This window comes from Pseudophryne corroboree, chromosome 4 (genome assembly GCF_028390025.1).
Source record: "Pseudophryne corroboree isolate aPseCor3 chromosome 4, aPseCor3.hap2, whole genome shotgun sequence".
NCBI lineage: Eukaryota > Metazoa > Chordata > Amphibia > Anura > Myobatrachidae > Pseudophryne > Pseudophryne corroboree.
The window spans coordinates 101454409-101471456 of record NC_086447.1 but is presented as its reverse complement, the minus strand read 5'-3'; positions in this window follow the sequence as shown (position 1 = coordinate 101471456).

The window sequence follows — 17048 nt, the reverse complement described above, 5'->3', positions numbered from 1 at the left end:
CCCCCATACACCTACAACGCTGCCTCCTCCCGGAGGAGGAGGCAGCAAAGTAGGTAACTATGCCTGACACACACTCTACTCCCCCTGCATTCACTACTAACACCCCAGCAGCACCCAGACACACACACTACTTTCCCTGCATTCACTAGTAACACCCCAGCAGCACCCAGACACACACTCTACTCCCCCTGCATTCACTAGAACACCATAGCAGCACCATGACACACACTCTACTCCCCCTGCATTCCCTAGTAACACCCCAGCAGCACCCTGACACACACTGTACTCCCCCTGCATTCACTAGTAACACCCCAGCAGCATCCAGACACACACACTATGCCCCCCCTGCATTCACTAGTAACACCCCAGCAGCACCCTGACACACACTCTACTCCTCCTGCATTCACTAGTATCACCCCAGCAGCACCCTGACACACACTCTACTCCCCCCCCATTCACTAGTAACACACCAGCAGCACCCTGACACACACTCTACTCCCCCTGCATCCGCTACTAACACCCCAGCAGCACCCTGACACACACTCTACTCCCCCTGCATTCACTAGTAACACCCCAGTAGCACCCAAACACACTGTTCTCCTCCTGCATTCACTAGTAACACCCCAGCAGCACCCAGACACACACTCTACTCCTCATGCATTCACTAGTAACACCCCAGCAGCACCCTGACACTCACTGTACCCCCCCTGCATTCACTAGTAACACCCCAGCAGCACCCTGACGCACACTTTACTCCCCCTGCATTCACTAGTAACACCCCAGCAGCACCCTGACACACACTCTACTCCCCCTGCATTCACTAGTAACACCCCAGCAGCACCCTGACACACACACTCTACTCCCCCTGCATTCACTAGTAACACCCCAGTAGCACCCAGACACACTGTTCTCCCCCTGCATTCACTACTAACACCCCAGCAGACCCAGACACACACTCTACTCCTCCTGCATTCACTAGTAACACCCCAGCAGCACCCTGACACACACTCTACTCCCCCTGCATTCACTAGTAACACCCCAGCAGCAACCAGACACACACTATACTCCCCCTGCATTCACTACTAACACCCCAGCAGCACCCTGACACTCACTGTACCCCCCCTGCATTCACTAGTAACACCCCAGCAGCACCCTGACACACACTCTACTCTCCCTGCATTCACTAGTAACACCCCAGCAGCACCCTGACACACACTGTACTCTCCCTGCATTCACTAGTAACAACCCAGCAGCACCCTGACACACACTCTACTCTCCCTGCATTCACTATTAACACCCCAGAAGCACCCAGACACAAACTATACTCCCCCTGCATTCACTAGTAACACCCCAGCAGCACCCTGACACTCACTGTACCCCCCCTGCATTCACTAGTAACACCCCAGCAGCACCCTGACACACACACTACTCCCCATGCATTCACTACTAACACCCCAGCAGCACCCTGACACACACTCTACTCCTCCTGCATTCACTAGTAACACCCCAGCAACACCCTGACACACACTCTACTCCCCCTGCATTCACTAGTAACACCCCAGCAGCACCCTGACACACACTCTACCCCCCTGCATTCACTAGTAACACCCCAGCAGCACCCTGACACACACGCTACTCCCCCTGCATTCAATAGTAACACCCCAGCAGCACCCTGACACACACTCTACTCCTCCTGCATTCACTAGTAACACCCCAGCAGCACCCAGACACACACGCTACTCCCCATGTATTCACTAGTAACACCCCAGCAGCACCCTGACACACACTCTACTCCACCTGCATTCACTAGTAACACCCCAGCAGCACCCTGACACACACTCTACTCCCCCTGCATTCACTAGTAACACCCCAGCAGCAACCTGACACACACGCTACTCCCCATGCATTCACTAGTAACACCCCAGCAGCATCCAGACACACACACACTATGCCCCCCCCCCTGCATTCACTAGTAACACCCCAGCAGCACCCTGACACACACTCTACTCCTCCTGCATTCACTAGTAACACCCCAGCAGCACCCTGACACACACTCTACTCCCCCTGCATTCACTAGTAACACACCAGCAGCACCCTGACACACACTCTACTCCCCCTGCATTCACTACTAACACCCCAGCAGCACCCAGACACACACACACACTACTTTCCCTGCATTCACTGGTAACACCCCAGCAGCACCCTGACACACACTCTACTCCCCCTGCATTCACTAGTAACACCCCAGCAGCACCCTGACACACACTCTACTCCCCCTGCATTCACTAGTAACACCCCAGCAGCACCCTGACACACACTGTACTCCCCCTGCATTCACTAGTAACACCCCAGCAGCATCCAGACACACACACTATGCCCCCCCCCCTGCATTCACTAGTAACACCCCAGCAGCACCCTGACACACACTCTACTCCTCCTGCATTCACTAGTAACACCCCAGCAGCATCCAGACACACACACTATGCCCCCCCTGCATTCTCTAGTAACACCCCAGCAGCACCCTTACACACACTCTACTCCTCCTGCATTCACTAGTAACACCCCAGCAGCACCCTGACACACACTCTACTCCCCCTGCATTCACTAGTAACACCCCAGCAACACCGTGACACATACTCTACTCCCCCTGCATTCACTAGTAACACCCCAGTAGCACCCAAACACACTGTTCTCCCCGTGCATTCACTAGTAACACCCCAGCAGCACCCAGACACACACTCTACTCCTCCTGCATTCACTAGTAACACCCCAGAAGCACCCAGACACAAACTATACTCCCCCTGCATTCACTAGTAACACCCCAGCAGCACCCTGACACTCACTGTCCCCCCCCCTGCATTCACTAGTAACATCCCAGCAGCACCCTGACACACACTCTACTCCCCATGCATTCACTAGTAACACCCCAGCAGCACCCTGACACACACTCTACTCCCCCTGCATTCACTAGTAACACCCAAACATCACCCTGACACACTCTACTCTCCCTGCATTCACTAGTAACACCCCAGCAGCACCCAGACACACTCTACTCCCCCTGCATTCACTAGTAACACCCCAGCAGCACCCTGACACACACTCTATTCTCCCTGCATTCACTAGTAACACAACAGCAGCACCCTGACACACACTCGACTCTCCCTGCATTCACTAGTAACACCCCAGAAGCACCCAGACACAAACTATACTCCCCCTGCATTCACTAGTAACACCCCAGCAGCACCCTGACACTCACTGCCCCCCCCTGCATTCACGAGTAACACCCCAGCAGCACCCTGACACACACTCTACTCCCCATGCATTCACTAGTAACACCCCAGCAGCACCCTGACACACACTCTACTCCTCCTGCATTCACTAGTAACACCCAAGCAGCACCCTGGCACACACTCTACTCCCCCTGCATACACTAGTAACACCCCAGCAGCACCTTGACACACATTCTACTCTCCCTGCATTCACTAGTAACAGCCCAGCAGCACCCAGACACACTCTACTCCCCCTGTATTCACTAGTTACACCCCAGCAGCACCCTGAAACACACTCTACTCTCCCTGCATTCACTAGTAACAGCCCAGCAGCACCCAGACACACACACTACTTTCCCTGCATTTACTGGTAATACCCCAGCAGCACCCTGACACACACTCTACTCCCCCTGCATTCACTAGTAACACCCCAGCAGCACCCTGACACACACTCTACTCCCCCTGCATTCACTAGTAACACCCCAGCAGCACCCTGACACACACTCTACTCCCCCTGCATTCACTGGTAACACCCCAGCAGCATCCAGACACACACACTATGCCCCCCCCCCCTGCATTCACTAGTAACACCCCAGCAGCATCCAGACACACACACTATGCCCCCCCCTGCATTCACTAGTAACACCCCAGCAGCACCCTGACACACACTCTACTCCTCCTGCATTCACTAGTAACACCCCAGCAGCACCCTGACACACACTCTACTCCCCCTGCATTCACTAGTAACACCCCAGCAACACCCTGACACATACTCTACTCCCCCTGCATTCACTAGTAACACCCCAGTAGCACCCAAACACACTGTTCTCCCCCTGCATTCACTAGTAACACCCCAGCAGCACCCAGACACACACTCTACTCCTCCTGCATTCACTAGTAACACCCCAGCAGCACCCTGACACTCACTGTACCCCCCCCCTGCATTCACTAGTAACACCCCAGCAGCTGCCTGACACACACTCTACTCCCCCTGCATTCACTAGTAACACCCCAGCAGCACCCTGACACACACTCTACTCCCCGTGCATTCACTAGTAACACCCCAGCAGCACCCTGACACACACACTCTATTCCCCCTGCATTCACTAGTAACACCCCAGTAGCACCCAGACACACTGTTCTCCCCCTGCATTCACTACAAACACCCCAGCAGACCCAGACACATACTGTACTCCTCCTGCATTCACTAGTAACACCCCAGCAGCACCCTGACACACACTCTACTCCCCCTGCATTCACTAGTAACACCCCAGCAGCAACCAGACACACACTATACTCCCCCTGCATTCACTACTAACACCCCAGCAGCACCCTGACACTCACTGTACCCCCTCCTGCATTCACTAGTAACACCCCAGCAGCACCCTGACACACACTCTACTCCCCATGCATTCACTAGTAACACCCCAGCAGCACCCTGACACAAACTCTACTCTCCCTGCATTCACTAGTAACACCCAAACATCACCCTGACACACTCTACTCTCCCTGCATTCACTAGTAACACCCCAGCAGCACCCTGACACACACTCTATTCTCCCTGCATTCACTAGTAACACCCCAGCAGCACCCTGACACACACTCGACTCTCCCTGCATTTACTAGTAACACCCCAGAAGCACCCAGACACAAACTATACTCCCCCTGCATTCACTAGTAACACCCCAGCAGCTCCCTGACACTCACTGTCCCCCCCCCCATGCATTCACTAGTAACACCCCAGCAGCACCCTGACACACACTCTACTCCCCATGCATTCACTAGTAACACCCCAGCAGCACCCTGACACACACTCTACTCCCCCTGCATTCACTAGTAACACCCCAGCAGCACCCTGGCACACACTCTACTCCCCCTGCATTCACTAGTAACACCCCAGCAGCACCCTGACACACATTCTACTCTCCCTGCATTCACTAGTAACACCCCAGCAGCACCTTGACACACATTCTACTCTCCCTGCATTCACTAGTAACGCCCCAGCAGCACCCATACAAACACTATACTCCCCCTGCATTCACTAGTAACACCCCAGCAGCACCCTGACACACACGCTACTCCCCCTGCATTCAATAGTAACACCCCAGCAGCACCCTGACACACACTCTACTCCTCCTGCATTCACTAGTAACACCCCAGCAGCACCCAGACACACACGCTACTCCCCATGTATTCACTAGTAACACCCCAGCAGCACCCTGACACACACTCTACTCCCCCTGCATTCACTACTAGCACCCCAGCAGCACCCAGACACACACACACTACTTTCCCTGCATTCACTAGTAACACTCTAGCAGCACCCTGACACACACTCTACTCCCCCTGCATTCACTAGTAACACCCCAGCAGCACCCTGACACACACTCTACTCCCCCTGCATTCACTAGTAACACCCCAGCAACACCGTGACACATACTCTACTCCCCCTGCATTCACTAGTAACACCCCAGTAGCACCCAAACACACTGTTCTCCCCGTGCATTCACTAGTAACTCCCCAGCAGCACCCAGACACACACTCTACTCCTCCTGCATTCACTAGTAACACCCCAGAAGCACCCAGACACAAACTATACTCCCCCTGCATTCACTAGTAACACCCCAGCAGCACCCTGACACTCACTGTCCCCCCCCTGCATTCACTAGTAACATCCCAGCAGCACCCTGACACACACTCTACTCCCCATGCATTCACTAGTAACACCCCAGCAGCACCCTGACACACACTCTACTCCCCCTGCATTCACTAGTAACACCCAAACATCACCCTGACACACTCTACTCTCCCTGCATTCACTAGTAACACCCCAGCAGCACCCAGACACACTCTACTACCCCTGCATTCACTAGTAACACCCCAGCAGCACCCTGACACACACTCTATTCTCCCTGCATTCACTAGTAACACAACAGCAGCACCCTGACACACACTCGACTCTCCCTGCATTCACTAGTAACACCCCAGAAGCACCCAGACACAAACTATACTCCCCCTGCATTCACTAGTAACACCCCAGCAGCACCCTGACACTCACTGCCCCCCCCTGCATTCACGAGTAACACCCCAGCAGCACCCTGACACACACTCTACTCCCCATGCATTCACTAGTAACACCCCAGCAGCACCCTGACACACACTCTACTCCTCCTGCATTCACTAGTAACACCCCAGCAGCACCCTGGCACACACTCTACTCCCCCTGCATTCACTAGTAACACCCCAGCAGCACCTTGACACACATTCTACTCTCCCTGCATTCACTAGTAACAGCCCAGCAGCACCCAGACACACTCTACTCCCCCTGTATTCACTAGTTACACCCCAGCAGCACCCTGAAACACACTCTACTCTCCCTGCATTCACTAGTAACAGCCCAGCAGCACCCAGACACACACACTACTTTCCCTGCATTTACTGGTAATACCCCAGCAGCACCCTGACACACACTCTACTCCCCCTGCATTCACTAGTAACACCCCAGCAGCACCCTGACACACACTCTACTCCCCCTGCATTCACTAGTAACACCCCAGCAGCACCCTGACACACACTCTACTCCCCCTGCATTCACTGGTAACACCCCAGCAGCATCCAGACACACACACTATGCCCCCCCCCCCTGCATTCACTAGTAACACCCCAGCAGCATCCAGACACACACACTATGCCCCCCCCCTGCATTCACTAGTAACACCCCAGCAGCACCCTGACACACACTCTACTCCTCCTGCATTCACTAGTAACACCCCAGCAGCACCCTGACACACACTCTACTCCCCCTGCATTCACTAGTAACACCCCAGCAACACCCTGACACATACTCTACTCCCCCTGCATTCACTAGTAACACCCCAGTAGCACCCAAACACACTGTTCTCCCCCTGCATTCACTAGTAACACCCCAGCAGCACCCAGACACACACTCTACTCCTCCTGCATTCACTAGTAACACCCCAGCAGCACCCTGACACTCACTGTACCCCCCCCTGCATTCACTAGTAACACCCCAGCAGCTGCCTGACACACACTCTACTCCCCCTGCATTCACTAGTAACACCCCAGCAGCACCCTGACACACACACTCTATTCCCCCTGCATTCACTAGTAACACCCCAGTAGCACCCAGACACACTGTTCTCCCCCTGCATTCACTACAAACACCCCAGCAGACCCAGACACATACTGTACTCCTCCTGCATTCACTAGTAACACCCCAGCAGCACCCTGACACACACTCTACTCCCCCTGCATTCACTAGTAACACCCCAGCAGCAACCAGACACACACTATACTCCCCCTGCATTCACTACTAACACCCCAGCAGCACCCTGACACTCACTGTACCCCCTCCTGCATTCACTAGTAACACCCCAGCAGCACCCTGACACACACTCTACTCCCCATGCATTCACTAGTAACACCCCAGCAGCACCCTGACACACACTCTACTCTCCCTGCATTCACTAGTAACACCCAAACATCACCCTGACACACTCTACTCTCCCTGCATTCACTAGTAACACCCCAGCAGCACCCTGACACACACTCTATTCTCCCTGCATTCACTAGTAACACCCCAGCAGCACCCTGACACACACTCGACTCTCCCTGCATTTACTAGTAACACCCCAGAAGCACCCAGACACAAACTATACTCCCCCTGCATTCACTAGTAACACCCCAGCAGCTCCCTGACACTCACTGTCCCCCCCCCCCCCCCATGCATTCACTAGTAACACCCCAGCAGCACCCTGACACACACTCTACTCCCCATGCATTCACTAGTAACACCCCAGCAGCACCCTGACACACACTCTACTCCCCCTGCATTCACTAGTAACACCCCAGCAGCACCCTGGCACACACTCTACTCCCCCTGCATTCACTAGTAACACCCCAGCAGCACCCTGACACACATTCTACTCTCCCTGCATTCACTAGTAACACCCCAGCAGCACCTTGACACACATTCTACTCTCCCTGCATTCACTAGTAACGCCCCAGCAGCACCCATACAAACACTATACTCCCCCTGCATTCACTAGTAACACCCCAGCAGCACCCTGACACACACGCTACTCCCCCTGCATTCAATAGTAACACCCCAGCAGCACCCTGACACACACTCTACTCCTCCTGCATTCACTAGTAACACCCCAGCAGCACCCAGACACACACGCTACTCCCCATGTATTCACTAGTAACACCCCAGAAGCACCCTGACACACACTCTACTCCCCCTGCATTCACTACTAGCACCCCAGCAGCACCCAGACACACACACACTACTTTCCCTGCATTCACTAGTAACACTCTAGCAGCACCCTGACACACACTCTACTCCCCCTGCATTCACTAGTAACACCCCAGCAGCACCCTGACACACACTCTACTCCCCCTGCATTCACTAGTAACACCCCAGCAGCACCCTGACACACACTCTACTCCCCCTGCATTCACTAGTAACACCCCAGCAGCATCCAGACACACACACTATGCCCCCCCCTGCATTCACTAGTAACACCCCAGCAGCACCCTGACACACACTCTATTCCCCCTGCATTCACTAGTAACACCCCAGCAGCACCCTGACACACACTCTACTCCCCCTGCATTCACTAGTAACACACCAGCAGCACCCTGACACACACTCTACTCCCCCTGCATTCACTACTAACACCCCAGCAGCACCCAGACACACACACTACTTTCCCTGCATTCACTGGTAACACCCCAGCAGAACCCTGACACACACTCTACTCCCCCAGCATTCACTAGTGACACCCCAGCAGCACCCTGACACACACTCTACTCCCCCTGCATTCACTAGTAACATCCCAGCAGCACCCTGACACACACTCTACTCCCCCTGCATTCTACTAGTAACACCCCAGCAGCATCCAGACACACACACTATGCCCCCCCCCTGCATTCACTAGTAACACCCCAGCAGCACCCTGACACACACTCTACTCCTCCTGCATTCACTAGTAACACCCCAGCAGCATCCAGACACACACACTATGCCCCCCCCTGCATTCACTAGTAACACCCCAGCAGCATCCAGACACACACACTATGCCCCCCCCTGCATTCACTAGTAACACCCCAGCAGCACCCTGACACATACTCTACTCCCCCTGCATTCACTAGTAACACCCCAGTAGCACCCAAACACACTGTTCTCCCCCTGCATTCACTAGTAACACCCCAGCAGCACCCAGACACACACTCTACTCCTCCTGCATTCACTAGTAACACCCCAGCAGCACCCTGACACTCACTGTACCCCCCCTGCATTCACTAGTAACACCCCAGCAGCACCCTGACACACACTCTACTCCCCCTGCATTCACTAGTAACACCCCAGCAGCACCCTGACACACACTCTACTCCCCCTGCATTCACTAGTAACACCCCAGCAGCACCCTGACACACACACTCTACTCCCCCTGCATTCACTAGTAACACCCCAGTAGCACCCAGACACACTGTTCTCCCCCTGCATTCACTACTAACACCCCTGCAGACCCAGACACACACTCTACTCCTCCTGCATTCACTAGTAACACCCCAGCAGCACCCTGACACACACTCTACTCCCCCTGCATTCACTAGTAACACCCCAGCAGCAACCAGACACACACTATACTCCCCCTGCATTCACTACTAACACCCCAGCAGCACCCTGACACTCACTACCCCCCCCCCCCCCTACATTCACTAGTAACACCCCAGCAGTACCCTGACACACACTCTACTCCCCATGCATTCACTAGTAACACCCCAGCAGCACCCTTACACACACTCTACTCCCCCTGCATTCACTAGTAACACCCAAACATCACCCTGACACACACTCTATTCTCCCTGCATTCACTAGTAACACCCCAGCAGCACCCTGACACACACTCGACTCTCCCTGCATTCACTAGTAACACCCCAGAAGCACCCAGACACAAACTATACTCCCCCTGCATTCACTAGTAACACCCCAGCAGCACCCTGACACTCACTGTCCCCCCCTGCATTCACTAGTAACACCCCAGCAGCACCCTGACACACACTCTACTCCCCATGCATTCACTAGTAACACCCCAGCAGCACCCTGACACACACTCTACTCCCCCTGCATTCACTAGTAACACCCCAGCAGCACCCTGACACACATTCTACTATCCCTGCAATTACTAGTAACACCCCAGCAGCACCCAGACACACACTCTACTCTCCCTGCATTCACTAGTAACACCCCAGCAGCACCCAGACAAACACGCTACTCTCCCTGCATTCACTAGTAACACCCCAGCAGCACCCTGACACACACGCTACTCCCCCTGCATTCACTACTAACACCCCAGCAGCACCCTGACACACACTCTACTCTCCCTGCATTCACTACTAACACCCCAGCAGCACCCTGACACACACGCTACTCCCCCTGCATTCACTACTAACACCCCAGCAGCACCCAGACACACACTCTACTCCCCCTGCATTCACTAGTAGTAACACTCCAGGAGCACCCTGACACACACTCTACTCCCCCTGCATTCACTAGTAACACCCCAGCAGCACCCAGACACACACACTCTACTCCCCCTGCATTCACTAGTAACACCCCAGCAGCACCCTGACACACACTCTACTCCCCCTGCATTCACTAGTAACACCCCAGGAGCACCCTGACACACACTCTACTCCCCCTGCATTCACTAGTAACACCCCAGCAGCACCCTGATACACACTCTACTCCCCCTGCATTCACTAGTAACACCCCAGCAGCACCCAGACACACACTCTACTCCCCCTGCATTCACTAGTAGTAACACTCCAGGAGCACCCTGACACACACTCTACTCCCCCTGCATTCACTAGTAACTCCCCAGCAGCACCCTGACACACACTCTACTCCCCCTGCATTCACTAGTAACACCCCAGCAGCACCCTGACACACACTCTACTCCCCCTGCATTCACTAGTAACACCCCAGCAGCACCCTGACACACACTCTACTCCCCCTGCATTTACTAGTAACACCCCAGCAGCATCCAGACACACACTCTACTCCCCCTGCATTCACTAGTAACACCCCAGCAGCACCCAGACACACACTCTACTCCCCCTGCATTTACTAGTAACACCCCAGCAGCATCCAGACACACACTCTACTCCTCCTGCATTCACTAGTTACACCCCAGCAGCACCCTGACACACACTATACTCCTCCTGCCAGAGCCGGATTAAGAGGGGGGTCCCGGGAATCAGTACCCCGGGCCCCCTTTTTTCAAAGGGCCCCCCGCCGCCACCGCAGGTCGGAACAGAGATCCGATCTGCGGTATTGCGCTGCACTCACGGGAGCCGGCGCCACACGCAGCGGCAGGGCAGTTCAGCGATGGCTGTCCCTGGCGGCTCTGGCTCCCGGCTCCACTGACTGTCTGCACTGGAGGCTGGCGCCGCGCGGCCGTGGCTGCACGCAGTTTACTCACTGCCTGTGACGGAACTTAGGACAGCTGAGCGATGGCTCAGCTGTCCAATAATGTGAGGAGCAGCAGCCTGCGGCTCAGTCATTGGCTGGGCGCGCAGGCTGCACAGAAGGAGGAGGACAGCGCATTGGAGGCAGCAACCAGCACCCATTCTCGGCCAGCACATAAAAACGTAAGGCTGCATTACAGTATGCACTGGGTTTGAAAATATATACATATATATATATATATATATATATATATATATATTTATATAAATATATATATGTGTGTGTATATAATATATATATACATATACACGTGTGTGTGTATATATGTGTGTGTGTATATATATATATATGTATGTATAGACATATTTATCATAGGCGTGCGCACGGGGGGGGGGGGTGCCTGGTGCACACAGGAACCCCCTAATGTCCAGCACCCCCCTCACACACGCCTGTAGCTGACTCATTGTCGAGCGTGCAGTTCTATTCCTGACTGTGACTACACTGTACGCCCGCACATGCTCTACGCCTGCCAGCACTGACAGCCCGCTCTCTACGGCCATCAATCCGCACAGACTTCCTGCGCGCAGAGACATCCCGCTATCTACGGCCGCTCGCTACACCCGCCCACACCCGCTCTCTACACTCGCCCTCTATGCCCGGTCAGGGGCAGTAGAGGGTAAATTTGTCAGCAGCACCTGCTACCGGAACACACATGTGAACAGGACTGCACCCACAAGTAATGTATAATGTGTGTTATATAATGTATTTGGAGGGGCACCATGTGTCACATAATGTGTTTGGGGGCACAGTGTATTATATAATGTGTTTGGGCGGTACTATGGGGTCTATTCAGGCCGGGCCGCAGCCGCTCATTCGCATGTGGCGTAATCTGAATTTTGCCTCATACCGTGTGGCGTAATGTCAATTGCGGCTCATACAGTGTGGCGTAATGTGAATTTTATCTTTTGGTGTGTGGCGCAATGTAAATTTTGGCTCATACCGCGTGGCGTAATGTAAGTTTCGGATCATACCGTGTGACGTAATGTGAATATTATCTCTTGCTGTGTGGCAGAATGTAAAGTTTGGCTCATACAATGTGGCATAATGTGAATTTTATCTCATACTGTCTGGCGTAATGTAAATTTTTGCTCATACCATGTGACGTAATGTAACCTAATTGTAATTTTCTTTGTAGTGATTGAAGACGCTATGATTTTAATTTTAAATCTTAGGCCCCCCCTGTCTTAAGTACCCGAGGCCCCCCGAAGCCTTAATCCAGCTGTGCCTCCTGCATTCACTAGTAACACCCCAGCAGCACCCTGACACACACTCTACTCCCCCTGCATTCACTAGTAACACCCCAGCAGCACCCTGACACACACTCTACTCCTCCTGCATTCACTAGTAACACCCCAGTAGCACCCAGACACACTGTTCTCCCCCTGCATTCACTACTAACACCCCAGCAGACCCAGACACACACTCTACTCCAGGCGAATGGTGATCAAGCCCCTGTGGAGGGTGAAACGTACGTCCAGTATCTGTTCTTGAGCGTCATGTGACGCTGTTTCCGGAAATCCCGCTACACGTCACTGGGACCGGACCAGTCGGCGCTGACGGAGACGCTTGCCGAGGCTGCTTCATACGGGGACACTCTCTCCCCGCTAGGTATTCAGTGTGCTCTCATCGCCTGCACGACAGTACCTGTCAAACCCTGCAATGACATCTTGTTAACAGGGCTGCAGGGTGCCGTAGCGGACGACAGCAGAATCACTCTTTCTTTCTTCAGCCCGCCGCCGCCTGGTTAACTCTCTCACCTCCCATTCACTGTGTGCCAGCACGCACATGGGAAGGCAGCAGAAGTTAGCCAGACACACGGGACGGGCTATCTTACTGTCTACAAGGTTTTCTTGTTAATTACAAACGTGTAAATTTAACCCAATGATTGATATTGCACCAAAGTATCATTGGTCAAGCATATGAGAATTCTGAGCCATTGGCACTAAGTCAGCACTACAGGTTAATTTATTCACAGGAGGATTGAGCTCAATGTAATGTCTGAATTTGTTACCATTGTGTCACCTTTTCAAGGAACCAGACTATCAAGTTAGATATGACACGTCTATACAATATACCCTTCATTACAGGGGAATTGAGTTCATTCAGGCACCAGAATTGTTTTCATAGCAAATGATACGTTCCAAATGAACCAATATTATTTCTAGGTTACAGAAGAAACAGTCCTGATACATTGTGACTAGATACAAGTGCTGTTATCCATACAGAACTGTTCTCTCCGGTTTTTCTTCCTTTTTCTTCCCAACAGGAAACAGACATACTATCTGCTTAATGCCTATATAACTATATTCATTGAACATTCTGGAGATTATGATGTGACTGATAATTTGCTACTTACTGTAACTGGCATATTTGGCTCTCCCACTATTTCAAATATTATAACCCTTCCAGCTGATACCCTGGGAAATATGTTGTAGGCAAGCAGCTCCGTTTGGACTATTACAGTGCCATTGTGGTCACAAGATTATTTTGACCATTTTTTAAATATAATTCTCTTCCTTTTTTTATTATTTTGCTGTGGATTATTTATTTGTTACACAGTTTACAATATTTTCACCCGTGGGTAAACCCGCATATAGAGGTCTGAATTATCTAAATAGAAAACCTCAACCATATGGGAATCAATATACTCACCTTTTTGCTTTTTGAATTTATTATTTTTTTCTTCATCATTTGTTATAAAAAAATAAAAAATACATAAAAATATCCAAAAAATTACATTAAAAACCCTGCTAAAGAAAAGACAAATATTATATTTTACTTGAAAACAAATAAAAGTTATGTTTTAACAATTATTATATTTACAACTAAAAGAGTGCCCCCCCACAAAGAGGTTTACTTCTCTGTTCCCTGATCTCTTTCAAGGAACAACTTGTTTTTGTGATTTATTTGTCATTTACCTCGGGGAGCACCACCAGCAGATTGATTAAATTACGATTATCTATACTAACTATTTCCTTTATTGCTGGTTCAAAGGCCCTCATTCCGAGTTGTTCGCTCGCAAGGCGATTTTAGCAGAGTTACACACGCTAAGCCGCCGCCTACTGGGAGTGAATCTTAGCTTCTTAAAATTGCGAACGATGTATTCGCAATATTGCGATTACAAACTACTTAGCAGTTTCTGAGTAGCTTCAACCTTACTCGGCATCTGCGATCAGTTCAGTGCTTGTCGTTCCTGGTTTGACGTCACAAACACACCCAGCGTTCGCCCAGACACTCCTCCGTTTCTCCAGCCACTCCCGTGTTTTTTCCGGAAACGGTAGCGTTTTTATCCACACGCCTATAAAACGCCGTGTTTCCGCACAGTAACACCCATTTCCTGTCAATCACACTACGATCGCCGGAGTGAAGAAAAAGCCGTGAGTAAAAATACTATCTTCATAGCAAAATTACTTGGCGCAGTCGCAGTGCGAACATTGCGCATGCGTACTAAGCAGAAAAACGCTGCGATGCGAAGAAAAATACCGAGCGAACGACTCGGAATGAGGGCCAAAGTACTTAGTGTGATACCATTGATTAAACTCTAACAATTGGTTGTGCAGGAATATTCCCCTCTCCTTTACACACTCTACTCCCCCTGCTTCCACTAGTTTTATGCTCCTGTATGGAAAGTATGAAAGTGCAGTATTTTGAAATGTGTGCCTTAAATAAAGGAGTGTGATTAGGGATGTGAGGGGGAGATTGGGCGGCCTGGTGATACTGGTGGTTAAAGAGGAGACAGTTGCAAATGAGATTGATTAAAACAGAAAATTGATAGGTGCTGCAGAACATCTCCCCCTGCCTTCCAGGGGATCCGGTCTGAAGATCGACAGTGTCTAGGTCGACAATGTTTAGGTCGACCACTATAGGTCGACAGTCACTAGGTCGACATGGATGGAAGGTCGACAGGGTTTCTAGGTCGACATGTGCTAGCTCGACAGGTCTAAAGGTCGACATGAGTTTTTCACATTGTTTTTTTTTGTGGATTTTTTCATACTTAACGATCCACGTGGAGTACGATTGGAACGGTAAAGTGTGCCGAGCGAAGCGAAGGCACCATGCCCGAAGCATGGCGAGCGAAGCGAGCCATGCGAGGGGACGCGGTGCACTAATTTGGGATCCCGGTCACTTTATGAAGAAAACGACACCAAAAAAAAACAACAATCCTCATGTCGACCTTTATACCTGTCGCCCTAGCACATGTCGACCTAGAAACCCTGTCGACCTTCCATCCATGTCGACCTAGTGACTGTCGACCTATAGTGGTCGACCTAAACATTGTCGACCTAGACACTGTCGATAAAACGAACCACACCCCCTTCCAGTACTACCCTGTTTGGTGGCATATGTCGCCCCACCCTGGTTACAGCCCTGTACAACCCTGCCTATCCCCTATGTGATTTCTTAATACATCTCGACAGACCTTAATATTTCTGATAACAATTGGGTCTAAAGCTCATTAATGAATAAATGTGCTCCATTGAATTCTATAGGTTAATCAAAAGAATGCGCAACTTTCAGAACTGGACCCAAATGAAAGTGAACATTTATAAGTAAAGTCTTTCATCCATCATTTAACTCCAAGGCCCTGCTGACACCACTTACTGCAATGTGATTTATGGTGTACACTTCTGTAAGCATTTTCGAACTGAAACTGATGACATCATGTGTACTTGGAGTGACGCTGATGGAGTATCTGATTTACAGTCACAAGTAAGTCCAGCGGCAGATGCAGTGTTGCATGTTGTCAAAGCCAAGTAGTTGCACCGCAACAGGGCAAATGTAACATGGGCAGATTTAGAACTGGGATGGGGCCACGTGCTAAATTAATTCTAAATGTTGTTCCGGATGTAATGAAATAACCTAATTGGCTAGAATGGCGGGTTCCCAGCCGAACTCAGGGCCTAATTCAGACCTGATCGCTGGACAGTGATTTTTGCAGCCCTGCGATCAGATAGTCGGCGCCTACAGGGGGAGTGTTTTAGCTGTGCAAGTGTGCGATCGCATGTGTAGCAGATTTGGGGGGTCATTCCGAGTTGTTCACTCGCTAGCAGTTTTCAGCAGATGTGCAAACGCATTATCGCCGCCCACTGGGGAGTGTATTTTCGCTTTGCAGAAGTGCGAACGCTTGTGCAGCAGAGCGCCTGCAAGATCATTTTGTGCAAAACAAGACCAGCCCTGAACTTACTCTTCGTGTGCGTTGATTCTAACGTTGGAGGGTT